Here is a 13,746-nt window from a genome sequence, read left to right as displayed (position 1 = left end):
CTACTATAAATACAAAGAAATTAATTGGCCAACTGATATATATATAAAAAATTAGCCGGGCATGGTGGCGCATGCCTGTAGTCCCAGCTACCGGGGAGGCTGAGGCAGAAGGATCACTCGAGCCCAGGAGTTTGAGGTTGCTGTGAGCTAGGCTGACGCCACGGCACTCACTCTAGCCTGGGCAACAAAGTGAGACTCTGTCTCAAAAAAAAAAAAAAAATGTCAACAGAAAGGACCCAATCATACTCAGGTTTGAGTTTTAAAACTGTGATCTGTGAGACTCATAACACAGATAATAGGTTGCATTTTAAGAGCTGGGTTTTTGAGTTTCAATAGACTGAGCCTATTGAAGCACATAAAGTTTATGACATAAACAATAGACTGGAAAGAATACAGCTGAAAACTAAATTACAACTTCCTGGGCTAGGGTAGGAGATAGGAGAGGAGGGCAATAAAAACCAGATGATGATGCAGGTCTGCAGGAAAGTTCTCTAGACCCTGGTACGTAGTGAGGACTCAACAGTGGCTGCTCACACCACCACCCCGCCCCCCACCACACCAGACAAGCTCTGGAGGGAGGGGAACCGATAGGAAGCTGAGTGCCCAGAAGACTGGGATTCCTAGGGGAAGCCTGGGAAGTGAGACACCTCACAGAGAAGTGTCTTTTGCCAGCATGGGGTAGCAGATAAAGAGTTGTTGGGGTAGGTCTGAGGCAGCTCCCTGAGTCTCAGCCCAGAGAGGAAGGAGAGAGCATCCAACACTGCCTCACGCCCTCTCTGCTTCCAGCAAGGGAGCAAAAGGGCTGTGAAGATGAGGGAGCCGAAAGGAGCCTCAAAATCAGAATAAGTTGAGCTCAGAGTGTGTGGACCACAGCCAGAGACAGTGGTTTGGCCATACACTGCTCAGTGAATGCTTCAGGCGTGGACAATGGAGACACAAGCCCAGACACCCCTCCCTCCAATTCACTGATGATACATAGCCCTTCCCTGCATCTCAGGTACAGCCCAGGGAGAATTTACCCCTAATTGACTAAGTTGTAGTACCTGTCATTAGTGAAATAAGGGCTCAATTTAGAAATTAAGTGGAGTTTTGTTTTGTTTTTAAGATTTTAAAGTTATGTCTTTTGCATACTCAAGTACATGGAGAGTAAAGGTTATGTACACACTACACTAAACTAACAGGAAAATATAATAACAATACATAACAGCCTCACAACAAGGAATGTTGAAAAATATCTTAGTGTCTTGATGAGTGAGGATGAGTCATCCCTCATGGGCTACTCTCAGGGTTGTTTAAGAAATAAGCTCAATAAAATTTAAGTAAGCATGTAGACATCTCAAAGTAATTACCTTTTGTCAGTTTTTTTGTAATGATCACATTTTTGTTAATATGAAATTATTTGGGACTGAGTACCACAAATGGAAAAAAATAGAAACATAGAAAGTTTCTATATAAAACATAGACAAAATGAAAAATAACTAAGATCATGGTGTAATTTGGAGGAATAAAGTAAGGGATAATTTTCCATAGCTTAAAAAACATCATGAAGAATGAACGTCTCCATAATGATTTTGAAGACATGATAAATTCTTTTAAATACATTAGCTACATTTTTAGGCTATATCCAAAATCACCCATAATTTTCCCTTTTTCCATTCCTCCCCTTCTTCCATGAAAAGAGAGTATTTGAGGCCTCTTACTTATCACTTCATGTTCCACATTCTCAATTTGTCAATTTTTATCCACATGCTAATTATTCCATTTATTCATTCATCCACTCAACAACAATATACTGGATGCTCGGTGTATGCCAAGTCCTGCCCTAGGTTCTAGGAATCTATCAATGAACAAAATAGACAAATTGTCCTACCTAAGGAAGCTTACATTCTAATAGGAGTGCCAAACATTAAACAAATAAATATGTTGGAAGACTAAGTGCTACGGACAGCAATAAAGTAGGAAAGGGAATAGGTAATGTTGGAAGGAAGAGTAATTATCTTAAACACAATGGTCCGAACGTATCTCACTGAGATGTTGGCATGTAAGCAAACCCCTTAAGGAGATGAGGAAGCGAGCTCTGCAGAGAACCAGGGGAAGAGCATCCCCGGCAGAGTGAACATTAAGGCCAAAGGCTTGGAGGGGATGCATACCTACTGTGTCCAAGGAAAGAACAAGAAGATTAGTATGGCTGTAAAGAAGATAGGAAATAGTAAAAGGAAATGAGGTCAGGGAAGTAATGGGAACCAGATTATAGGGCCTAAAGACCATTACAAAGACTGGGGCCTTTGCTGTAGAGGACTATAAGCAGGGAGGTGACATTATCTTAATGACATCCTGCTAGGACCACCATGGCTGCTGGGTTGGGAATAGACTGAAGAGGGCAATGGCAGACACAGAGCACTGAGGAGTATTGCAGTAATTCAGATGACAGATCATAGAGTCATGGATAAGACTGATCACCACGGGGTGAAAAGAAATGGTCAGATTCTGGACATGATTTGATGATAAAACTGGAAAGATTTATTTATGGATTAAGTATGGGGTGGGGAAAAAAGGAGTCAGAGATGCAGTGAACTGGAAGAACTAGAAGGATACAGTTGCTATTAGCTAAAAGGAGGAAAACTGAAGAATTCAATTTGGGGCAAAGATCAGACACTCAGTTTCAGCTATTAGACAGCCAAGTGGAAAAGTCAAGGAAGGAGTTGGGTATAGGTCTGAGTTGGAGACATAAATAGAGAATGATCAGTGTTTTAATAGGTTTGGACCTATATGTTTAGACAAAGTCATCCACGGGATGAGTATAGATAAAAAAAGAATTCCAAGAACTGAGCCTTAGGAAAGTCCAAAGACAAAAGTTCTAGAAGATGAAAAGGAACACAGAGGCTTTGTTTGAGATAGGAGTGAAACCGAAAGTGGGGATAATCCTGGAAATATCAGAAGGAAGCTAATCACTTAGGGATAACATTGATATACACTACTGCCGCCCTTTAAGCATCTTCTGCTCTTTAGTAATCTTCAGCTTTTAGCTAAATAGCCACAGAGGGGTGAGGAACAACAGATAAAACACAAGACCTGACTAAGGAGGTTAAACTGATGAAAAACTTCTTCATAAAAATGGTGGTCCACATGTTCTCACAAGCGGGAGCTAAACAATGGGTATATACGCTCATAAGGTGGTATAATGGACATGGGGAACTAAGAAGGAGGAGGCAGGAGGGAGGGTGAGTGATAAAAAATGATCTATCTGGTGTAATGTTCATTATTCTGGTAACAGGTACACTGAAAACCCTGACTTCAGCATTGTACAATTCATCCATGTAACAAAAAAACACTTGCACTCCCTAGATCTATTTAAATAAAAAAAAAAAAAAATGGCGGTCCAAAGAATCTTCAAGCCAAGAATTTATTTTAAAAGAATCATAGGTAGGCCAGGCAAAGTGACTAGATCATGTCTGTAATCCTAGCATTCTGGGAGGCCAAGGCAAGAGGATTATTTGAGGTCAAGAGTTCAAGAGCAGCCTGAGCAAGAGTGAGACCCTGTCTCTAACAAAAAAAAATAGAAAAAATTAGTCAGGCATGGTGGTGCATGCCTGTAGTTCCAGCTACTTGGAAGGCTGAGGCAGAAGGCTCACCTGAGCCCAGGAATTTGAGGTTGCTGTGAGCTATGATGATGCCACTGCACTCTAGCAGAAGCAACAGAGGGAGACTCTGTCTAAAAAAAAAAAAGAAAAAGAAAGAAAGAATCATAGGTTCATAGTGATCCCCAGGCTCCTGACAGAAGCAAATTCCTCTCTAGAAGAATACTACTTCATCTAGATTGCAAAGAATTTCCATAAGTAAAATTCAATTGAACTTGACCACATTCATACATCATTGAGTACATGAGAAAATATGCACCATGAAAAGTCAGCAGAAATAACAGACAGCACAATCAGACCTGCAAAGACATCAGTTGATATATTTTGAAAATATATATGATTAAAGAAAAGTGTTATGGTTTGCAACTGTTTCATTCTGTGTTTAAAGGAATAAAAAGCGGGATTAAAATTATGAGTAAGAGAAAAAAAAAGACTATGAAAATTACCAAGCAGTTTGGAAAAACACTAAATAGAACTTACAGAAATGAAAAATGATAACAATTGAAATTTTGAAATACAATAAATGGATTAAATAGAGTAGACATATCTGAAAGGAGGATTCATACATGAAGATAAAGTTAAAATTATGACCCAGATGCAGCACAGAAAGACAACTAGATTGTGGGGAGAAAAGGCAAGGGGCAGAAACTAGAGAACACCTAACACGTATTTAATCAGAGCTCCAGAAACGCATAAGAGAATGGAGGGGAAGGATATTTGGAGATAAAATGGCTGAAAATTTTCTAGCTCTGATGGACAAAACTCAGATTCAGCAGGATAAATAAAAAGAATGTGCACCTAGACAATTATAGTGAAACTACAGAATAATAAAGCAAAAAAAGAAAATCTTAGAAGGATTCAGAGAAAGAAAAGCCTGTGTACATTATTAAAAAGAACAATTATTCTACAGACAGGATACGGTAGAAACCAGGAGACAGCCGACTAGTGTCTTTAAAGTGCTAACAAAAAACATGACTGTCGATCTAACATCGTACAGCCTGTGTCGATTATATTTAGAGCAAAGCCAAAATAGAAATGTTTCTGAACAAACAAAATATGAGAAATTTGATAATCAGCAAGTCCTTATTAAAAGAAATAAATCAAATGCTACATAAGAACATCAGAAGGAAAAAAGAAAAGCCCAGAATAAAGATGAGACACAGAAAGTAATGTCAAGCAAAGAAAGTAGTTAATATTTAATGAAATCTAAACAAACATTGACTGTATAAAACAAAAAGAATGGAGTATCTAGTTTGTAATATTAAAAATATAAAACGAATTAAAATAGGCTAGGCACGGTGGCTCGAGCCTGTAATCCTAGCACTCTGGGAGGCCAAGGCAGGAGGATGACTTGAGGCCAGGAGTTCTAGACCAGCCTAAGCAAGAGTAAGACCCTAAAAACTAGAAAAATTAGCCTGTTGTGGTGGCACACACCTGTAGTCCCAGCTACTGGGGATGCTGAGGCAGGAGGATCACTTGAGCCCAGGAGTTTGAGGTTGCAGTGGGCTATGATGACACCATTGCACTTTACCTGGGGGGAAAGAATTTCCATCTCCAAAAAAAAAAAAAAAAAAAAAAAAAGAATAATTAAGATAGCACATGGGTTGAAATAGGGTGATCAGATTATTTGCACTACTTGCAAGGAGGGTACAAACACTACCTGCCTTATGAAGTAGATTTGCCAAATGTCTAGGGTAACTAAGACTAAAATTAAATTTTATTACTTCCAAACTAATAGAAGGAAAAACAACAAAGTCAGAAAAATAAATTAATCCAAAAGAAAGCAAAAGATGAAAAACAAAAAATGTGGGAAAGTATGGCAAATAAAAAACACAAAATAGCAAAAATAAATCCACACACAGCCAAAGTTTGACAGCCTATATAAATCCAGCCATTAGCTGTTTGTAAGAGACATACTCAAAGCACAAGGACATGAAAAGTTGAAAGCAAATGTTGGGAAATATATGAAGAAAATAATAGCCAAAAGAAAGAAGTGACTTACCTATGTTACTACTGAACAAGAACAAAAATATTTTAAAGAAAAAATATAACTAAAGATAAAAGAATCACTCTATATTAACAAAACCTTCAACCCCCCCAAAAATATGTAACAATCCTAATTTTTATATATTTAATAATAGATCCTAAAAATATAGTTAACATTAAAGGAGAAAAAATATTAACAGAATCATAAGGAAAAATTTACAAATCAACCATCTTTATAGAATATTTTAACACAACCCTACCAATAATCATTAAATCAAGCAAACAAAAGCAAAAATTATAAGACATTTTAACAGCCCAATTGATAAGTATGGCTTTATGTATTACCCAACAATTAAGGAATATGTATTCATGTTGAGATACTCAGCATATTTTTTGACTGGACCACATGATATATCATAAAGCAAATCTCAACATTTCAAAGAATTCATATGATTTGGACAAGTCCCTTCACTACAATGAAATTAGGTTAAAAATCAATAACAAAAAGAATTCATTTGGAAATTTAAGACATGCTTCCAAATAACTTATGAGTAAATATATATATATATATATATATATATATATATATAAAGGGAATTAGGAGAGTCAAAATGAGAAGATAATGAAAATACACATATTGAAACATGGGGTACAGCTGAAATGTTACTTGCCTAAATTGTTTTAGCTTTAAGTGTTTATATTAGTAAAAGGCTGAAAATACACAAAACATCCAACTTTAGAAGTTAGCTAAATAGCAAGAAAATCAAACTAAAGAAAGCAGAAAATAAGCAAAAATAAAGAAAAGAACAGAAATCAATAAAACAAACATACAATAGACATCAACAAAACCAAAAGTTGGTTCTTAGAAAAGACTAGTTAAATCGACAATCTCTTGTAAGATTAATCAAGAGAAAAGAAAAAAGATATACTGATAAATTTCCAAAACTTATATGAAATAAAGAAATTCACAGAAAGAAATTCAACTTACCAAAATTGACTCAGAAAGAAACAGAAAGCCAAATTAGTTTTATGACTATTAATGTAATCAATGTTTTCTCACAAAGAGAATAGGCCCAGACTATTTTGTGGCAACTTCAGTAAATATAAAGAATTTATCACTCCAGTTTTATCTAATCTTCCAAAAAAGAGAAAAAGTGGGAACCCTCTCCAATTCATTTTATGATGCTTGATACCAATACCAGACAGGAACTATATAACAAAGAGACATTACAGGCAACTCTCATGTATAAACATACAGGTAAAACCTAAGCAAGATATTATGAAAACAAATAAATATTTTTAAAAGATAATACATACAGACCAAATTGGATTTAGCTTTGGATTGAAAGGTTGGTTTATTTTTAGGAAATTTATTAATTTAATTCAGCACTTTAATTGATTAAAAAAGAAAAACAGGGGAGAAAAAAGTAAAGAAAAAAATAAATTGATTCAAAAAGAAACATGTTTGATTATCTCAATATTTAGTGGAGAATAGATCATAAAAAAACATTTTACAAACTAAAAATTGGCAGGAACATTGTTAACCTCATAACAAGAAGTTTAATTAATGCAAATACCATACTTACCAGGCGAAATGTTAAAAGCACTGGCTTTAAAATCATTAAAAAAAGACACATATGCCCTCTTTTATCCATAACTGTACTGGTGGACCTAACCAGTGCAATAAGAGAGTAAAACAAGAAAAGATTCAAAAGAAGTATGTATTAGAAAAAAGTCACCATTTTTCTTCATAGGAAACCCCATAGAATCTAAATTTTGGGCATTAATGTTCAGCAAAGTTGCCAAAAACATATTCATTGCATTTCTATATACACTAGCAATAAAAAGAATAACAAATAATTAGAAAATACAATTTTAAAATAGTATTATTTACAATAATAAAAAAAAGATGGAGAAAGAGATGAGTAGAGTGAATGAGGCACTGAATGTCTCAAAGAAGACAAGGCACTGGAGAGAACAACTGGCTGAGTTGTACCGACACAAGGTCGTGGTCACAACGGATGGTTGAATTGAGGATTCCAGCGGTGAAGCCACTCCAGGTATTGACAGGGCTGGGTGCAGGTGGCCGAAGGGAAGCAAGGCACCAGCAACCACAGCATCACTTCCTTCTGAAAGGTGCTCATTCAATGGTAAATCTGGTTGTAGGAGGAGTGGAGAAGGGTCCATGGGACTTGTCAAGAAGTTGTATCTGGGCCAGGCGCTGTGGCTCACGCCTGTAATCCTAGCTCTTGGGAGGCCGAGGCGGGCGGATTGCTCAAGGTCAGGAGTTCGAAACCAGCCTGAGCAAGAGTGAGACCCCGTCTCTACTATAAATAGAAAGAAATTAATTGGCCAACTGATATATATATAAAAATTAGCCGGGCATGGTGGCGCATGCCTGTAGTCCCAGCTACCCGGGAGGCTGAGGCAGAAGGATCACTCGAGCCCAGGAGTTTGAGGTTGCTGTGAGCTAGGCTGACGCCATGGCACTCACTCTAGCCTGGGCAACAAAGCGAGACTCTGTCTCAAAAAAAAAAAAAAAAAAAAGAAGTTGTATCTGTATTTTTTCATTTAGATCAATAAATGTAGCAAAGATGCTTTTATTCACCATTTTTCTATGACAAATAGAAACATGGTTTGCTTGGATTTATTGTATTATAGTCTGGCTTGCAAGCCTGGCAGATGGAAGACACAACCAGCTAGGGAACATCATTGGGAAAAATCAAAAATATTTACTTTCAACTGTATGTAATTGCCATCTTTGTGGTCAAATAAGTCAGTGTCAGCAATTTCCTATGATGGACCCTAATATTTTCTGGATCTGCTATATGAAAATTACTGACCAAGCTGAAAAATTTGGTTTTACAGATAAATGGGATGGAGTATTACACACTCCTTCATGCTTTTACAGAGAAAACAAAAACAAGCATAGCTCTCTAAGTGCCAATTATATTTTGTTATTATTGCCAAGATGATTCTATTAACAATGTTAAGAAGCTATAAAGTAAAATATTTTTCTCCTTACTTCTTTATTCAACTTGGGAAGATATAATTTCCTGCTAATGAATAAGGGTTCATTTGATTATAAAATGCAGTAGTATATTAGTGTGGTTTCAATGCCCATTATACGCTGTACAATGTCTAACTGACATAGATTCTAATTCCGATGCTTTTATGCAGGCTTTGCTTCGCTATTAAAATTAGACGTGTTAATTTGCCAGTAATCACCCTACTTTCTCCTATCATCTAGCTAAAAGGACAGGCCCTTGCTGCATGGATAAAATGTAGTAACGCATTTAGTGTTAGGCCATGATTTTAGACCTCCAGCTGTTTTACTGGTTGTGTAACTAAAAATAAGATAATGTTATGCTGGGTAACCACGGCTTTTGTAGGCATTCACATTTTACAAATCACTGCACAGTATGCAAACCATTATATTTTTTAAATACTTAAATCCAGCCTAGGAGTTTAACACTGCCATTACGAAAGGAGAGCTTGCTAGACTGTGAATTGGGAGGAGTCCTGGACGGGGAAGGAAGCCGGTGGGCTGTGTTCACAGCACCCCCGAATAAGTCCCGTGCACCACTCAGCCCTGCCGCCCGGTGGGAACAAGCATTCCTCGGCGTCAGTGATATACAGCAGAATCTCTCAAGGTTGGTGGGTTATTTTTGTTTTTCAATTTTTATTTGATCTATAAACCTCCTACTTACTCAAATAATGCAAACCAGAAAACAGCATGTGGAGCAAGAACAGTGGCGAGAAATAGTATGCTTCTCTAAACAGGCTTATATTAAAAATAAAGGGTCAGAGGAAAGAACTTTGCTGGTTCACATCATGCAAAGACATAAAAGCCCCGTGATATTTATACCTCTGTGATCTAATCAGAAGCCCAAAGCATGCTGTCTTTAACTGAATACTTGTTTTGCATGAAAGCATTGATAAATAAATGGAGCTACCCTAAGCCACATTTTTACAATAGTATCTGCTTTCAGAAATACCAGTCATTCAGAACAAATGCTCCTGGAGCTTTCTGCTCCGCACTCACACAAATACTGGCAAGGGCTCGGTGAGACTTTGTATAGTAACTAAAATTGCTTTCAAGGTTCTATGGGCTATTTACATTAAAAACAAAAACAAAAAACTGAGATGGTCTGGAATTTCTCCAAATGCTGCAGCTCATATAGAACCCCAAGTTTATGTAAAGGCATCTAAAGCTCATATAAATGCTGCACAGTCATCCCTGGGCAGGGAAGGTTGGGTTTCCCTATGATCCCTGGGAAACTAAATGATTCAGGCGTCATTCAATCAAGATAGGCCAAATATAAAGGAAAAAGTCAGTAATTAGAAGTGCACAAATGTCCAAGCAATGTTAACTGATTCTTAGAGCCAGATTTTAACTTGCTTACTTGTAATCACCGAGTGAGTGGTTGGGAAGCTGATCATCAAGGTGGCAGAAAGGAAATAGACTTAAGTCTGTGGTTTCTAACCATTACAATGTTGGGGGGGAAAGTTGTTAGTTGAGGGGCCAGAGAAGGATGAAAGGGATTTGCGAGTGTGGATTTGAAAAGTGAGACTCAGTATGTAGGAAATGAAATTAGAAACCACTCCGCATGTGAGCTTTTAAGACAGAATTTCTATGTGAGATTGATAGAGAAGGTTGAGATTATTGATTCTGAGAGAAAAAGTGAAGCTTCAGGAAACATCAGTCAAAAATGCAGTGTTCCTGGGAATTCAGAAAAATGGAAAAGTATAAAACCTTTGTGTAACAAGTCCCTCATCTTCTTCAAGAATGAAGACAGGAAGCGCCTCCTTCCCCAGTCTTTCCCTCCTGCTCAGGCTGAGTTTATTGCTCTTAAGGAAGCAAAACTGGATCTTCCATTAAGGCAGGGATGGGCAGGTGAAGTCAGCCCAAAATGTCTCTCCTGTGGGGTTTGGGTCAGGATCTTTAGAGCTGGGAGGGAATTTAGAATCCACCTGTTGCAGACACCCACTTTCATACACAAGGATCTGTCAGACTAGTTAAGTGACTTGCCTAAGGTCACACAGCTAGTAAGCCATGAATTAAGCCAGATCTTTTCGAGCCTGAGTGGAATATTCAAGTTAGTATTACCAGACCATCTGGACTCTCTGTTCTTTCCATTTCAAAAGGGCAATTAAGAATAAGTAAAACGAATTCTTCAAAATTGTACATATTCCTTTTTCACTGGACAAAATCAAATGTCAGAAAAAAAAATATAAGCCATGCTTTGATATGGACAGCAAGCATGAAGTCTTAGAGTCTGTCTGAGTGGACAGGAGGGTGTGGCCCAGGTGTGGTGAGTGACACGCAGGGTGTGGACAGAAGCCTGGCCTCAGAGTGCCAGGCAGTGAGCACAGCCTCTTCTCTTTGAGTCACCAAATCACTAAATCACACCTTTCCTCTGGCTGACTCTAGCTTAATCTGAAGGGTGGGGTGGACACTCCCATCCCTAAACTGGGGATTTAGCCTCGCTATTTTTCTAGGGAAAGTGAAAGACCCAAGGGATTTAGATTAGGGTTTTGTTGTTCTTTCGAAGCTTCATGATATTTACATCTTAGGCCAAATTTACAATATTATGCTATGTTTGGTAAAGTTAACTTTGTTTTTATTTTTGTTTTGTGTTTTATCTTAATATCCTAAGGAAGCCCTAGGGCCTTTTTAAGCACTTTCAAATAATGCCAAGTTCTTAAGACTATCCTTCTAAGCCCTACATGTTCCAGGTAATTTGGCCTATACTGTCTTAATTTTTTTTTTTTTTTGAAACTTTAGAAGGAATTGTCGTAACATTTAAGTGTAGGACTTTTACTCTGCAAAACTTAAACAACAGCCCTATTGCATGAAGTCACCTAAGTGTGTTGATGTGATGTCTTCGCCACCTCCACCACGCCCAAAGATACGGCCCCTCTGCTCTCAGCCTGTGCAACTCCCAGGATACCGCTTTCTGAAACCTGAGCTCCTTTGACTGGCTCGTGGAAAGCATGCTGCATCGGCACTCTGCCCTAACCCCAGCTTCCTGCCTGTCCCGTGTTTCAGTCTAATGACAACATATCAATTTATTTACTTTGTCAATTCCGCTGTTGCTGGGAAAGTATTGCACAGAGCAGATAACTTGTGGAAGGAGGCATGAATGGCCTCCTGTTCTCCAGCCTCGTGGCAATGAGAAGCCACTCCGCCCATCTGCAGTCTGGCTCTCCTCTCTGGAAGGTGCCCAGACGTCTGAGGTCCCTCCTCACCTTCTTCCTTAACCTCGCCAGGTAACTGGAAACCTAAGTGGCGTGAATGATATCTCATTCCTCTCCCACTTCTCCCCAAATCTTAAGTTCTTTGGGGAGAAAAGCCTTTGACAAGGAAAATTTTCAATGAACGAGGCAAGCTCCTTTTCTTTTTTTTAAACCCTCAAGTCATTAAGAAGCAGAAATCACATTTAAAAAGTGAGAATAAGTTACCCCCACCCCCACTCTGGTCATCAGTAGTTGCAAATCGATTAGGTTACATGTCTCCTCACATTTTCTGGAGCACAAGCTAGGAAGTGTGGAGTTTCAGGGACAAGGAGAGAGGGCGGTGTGCCCCGGAAGAGGACGCAGGCCCACTCTGCTGGTGGATTTTTCCACAAAAGGGCTGGTTCAGTGAGGTTCTCAGAAGGGGTGCCCAACCCTAGGGTTTCACATCAAATCTGTTCTCCTGTTTGTAAGGAGAACCTTCTCTTTTGCTAATTATATAAACCTGTTAGCTGCCGTTGTTTCTTGACCATTTCTTTAGCCAGCACCCCCTATGCTAAAAAACTAGATAAATAAAGTCGTATTCAAACCTCATCACAGCTGTGCTGTTTTTGTGTCTAGATTCTCTGAAGATAATGTGGGGAAGCGGCCCATTAGCAATGCCTTTTATAGCCATAAAGATACCTTTTCTGGTCTCCAAGTCTTTGGCTTTTAAGAACATTGCTACTGTTCAACATTTTTAATATTTTATTATTGCTTATACAAAAATTCCTCAAATTGTAAACGCTTAAATATTACTCATCCTCTGCTGAATCCACAAGAAACTGGCATGTTTTCTCATTTCTGCTTCAGAGACAAAAAATAAGAGATTAGGTGGCAAGAAGGATTAATATTCCTTCTGAATCCTGTCTCACAGCTTCCTAAGAGGCAGCAGCACCACCACAGAGAGGGAAGGGCCCGGGTTTCTCTTTCTTAGAAGCAGGTGTACCTGGGCCTTGGTCCAGCCTTGTTCAGCCTGTCGTTAGCTGTGTGACCTTAGGCAACTTACTTAACTCCTCTGAGCCTCATTTGTTTCCTCAGTCAATATATCTACCTCGAGAAAGGTCAATAGGATAAATCATGGGAAATAATTAGCATAATAGTAATAGATGATAGCAGTATTATTAGGCCCCAAAAAATCACCAAGGCAGATCTTCTATGCACAACTGGTTCAGTCATTCTGTTGGAGTTGGCTGACCTTCCACACTATGTGGCATAAGATGTTGGAGTCTCATCTACTTTTAGTCCAACCATTTAGGGAGATAATGTTGACCCCATTCAAAGGCATCCCTCATCATCCTCTATTAAAGTAGAAAAATAGAAAGCAACACATCTGGAACATAACGTCTTATTTATGCAGTGGAATAAAATATATCGCTTTTGTAATGGACATCATCGGTTTCCTTTGAAGCACCCATTGCACCTCATCTCAATCTCGGTCAGGAAGCCGGGGTATCGCCCCACCCATCTCCAGCACATCCTGCACTGGTCGGTTTGGTTACTGGTTCAGGAGTAAGAACGTAACCCAAGCTGAGTTAATCACAGGGGTGTCCAGGATTTCGTTTAGTGGTTGAGAGGAGAGCCACTCTCCCTTCCTCTGGGAAGGTGCGGCTTGCATATAAAAAGGCTGGAGCTGCTGCACCTGCTTCCTACCATGAGAGAATCCAAACTGAGGATGAAGCCAAAAACCAGAAGAAAGCAACGCCAAAGTAATCTCGAAGACACAAAGCTGGGGAGCTGACCAACGCACCCCTGAGGCTTCCTAGAGTGGTGGGCTTTCCAATTTCTTGGGCTAATAAATCCCGTTAAGCCCGTGTAGAGTTGCGTTATATGACATGCGTGGCCT

At 38.7% G+C, this 13,746-nt stretch overlaps 1 long non-coding RNA gene across 1 annotated transcript in view; it reads right to left on the bottom strand.

Moving 5' to 3' along the window:
- The window catches only part of LOC105865259 (uncharacterized), a 45,429-nt gene that overhangs the window by 15,142 nt on the left and 16,541 nt on the right, over nt 1-13,746 (bottom strand). The window lies entirely within an intron of this gene.

Source organism: Microcebus murinus, chromosome 15 (genome assembly GCF_040939455.1).
Source record: "Microcebus murinus isolate Inina chromosome 15, M.murinus_Inina_mat1.0, whole genome shotgun sequence".
In the NCBI taxonomy this organism is placed as follows: Eukaryota; Metazoa; Chordata; class Mammalia; order Primates; family Cheirogaleidae; genus Microcebus; species Microcebus murinus.
The sequence above is the reverse complement of the archived record's forward strand: the minus strand, read 5'-3'. Positions and strand labels throughout refer to the sequence as shown.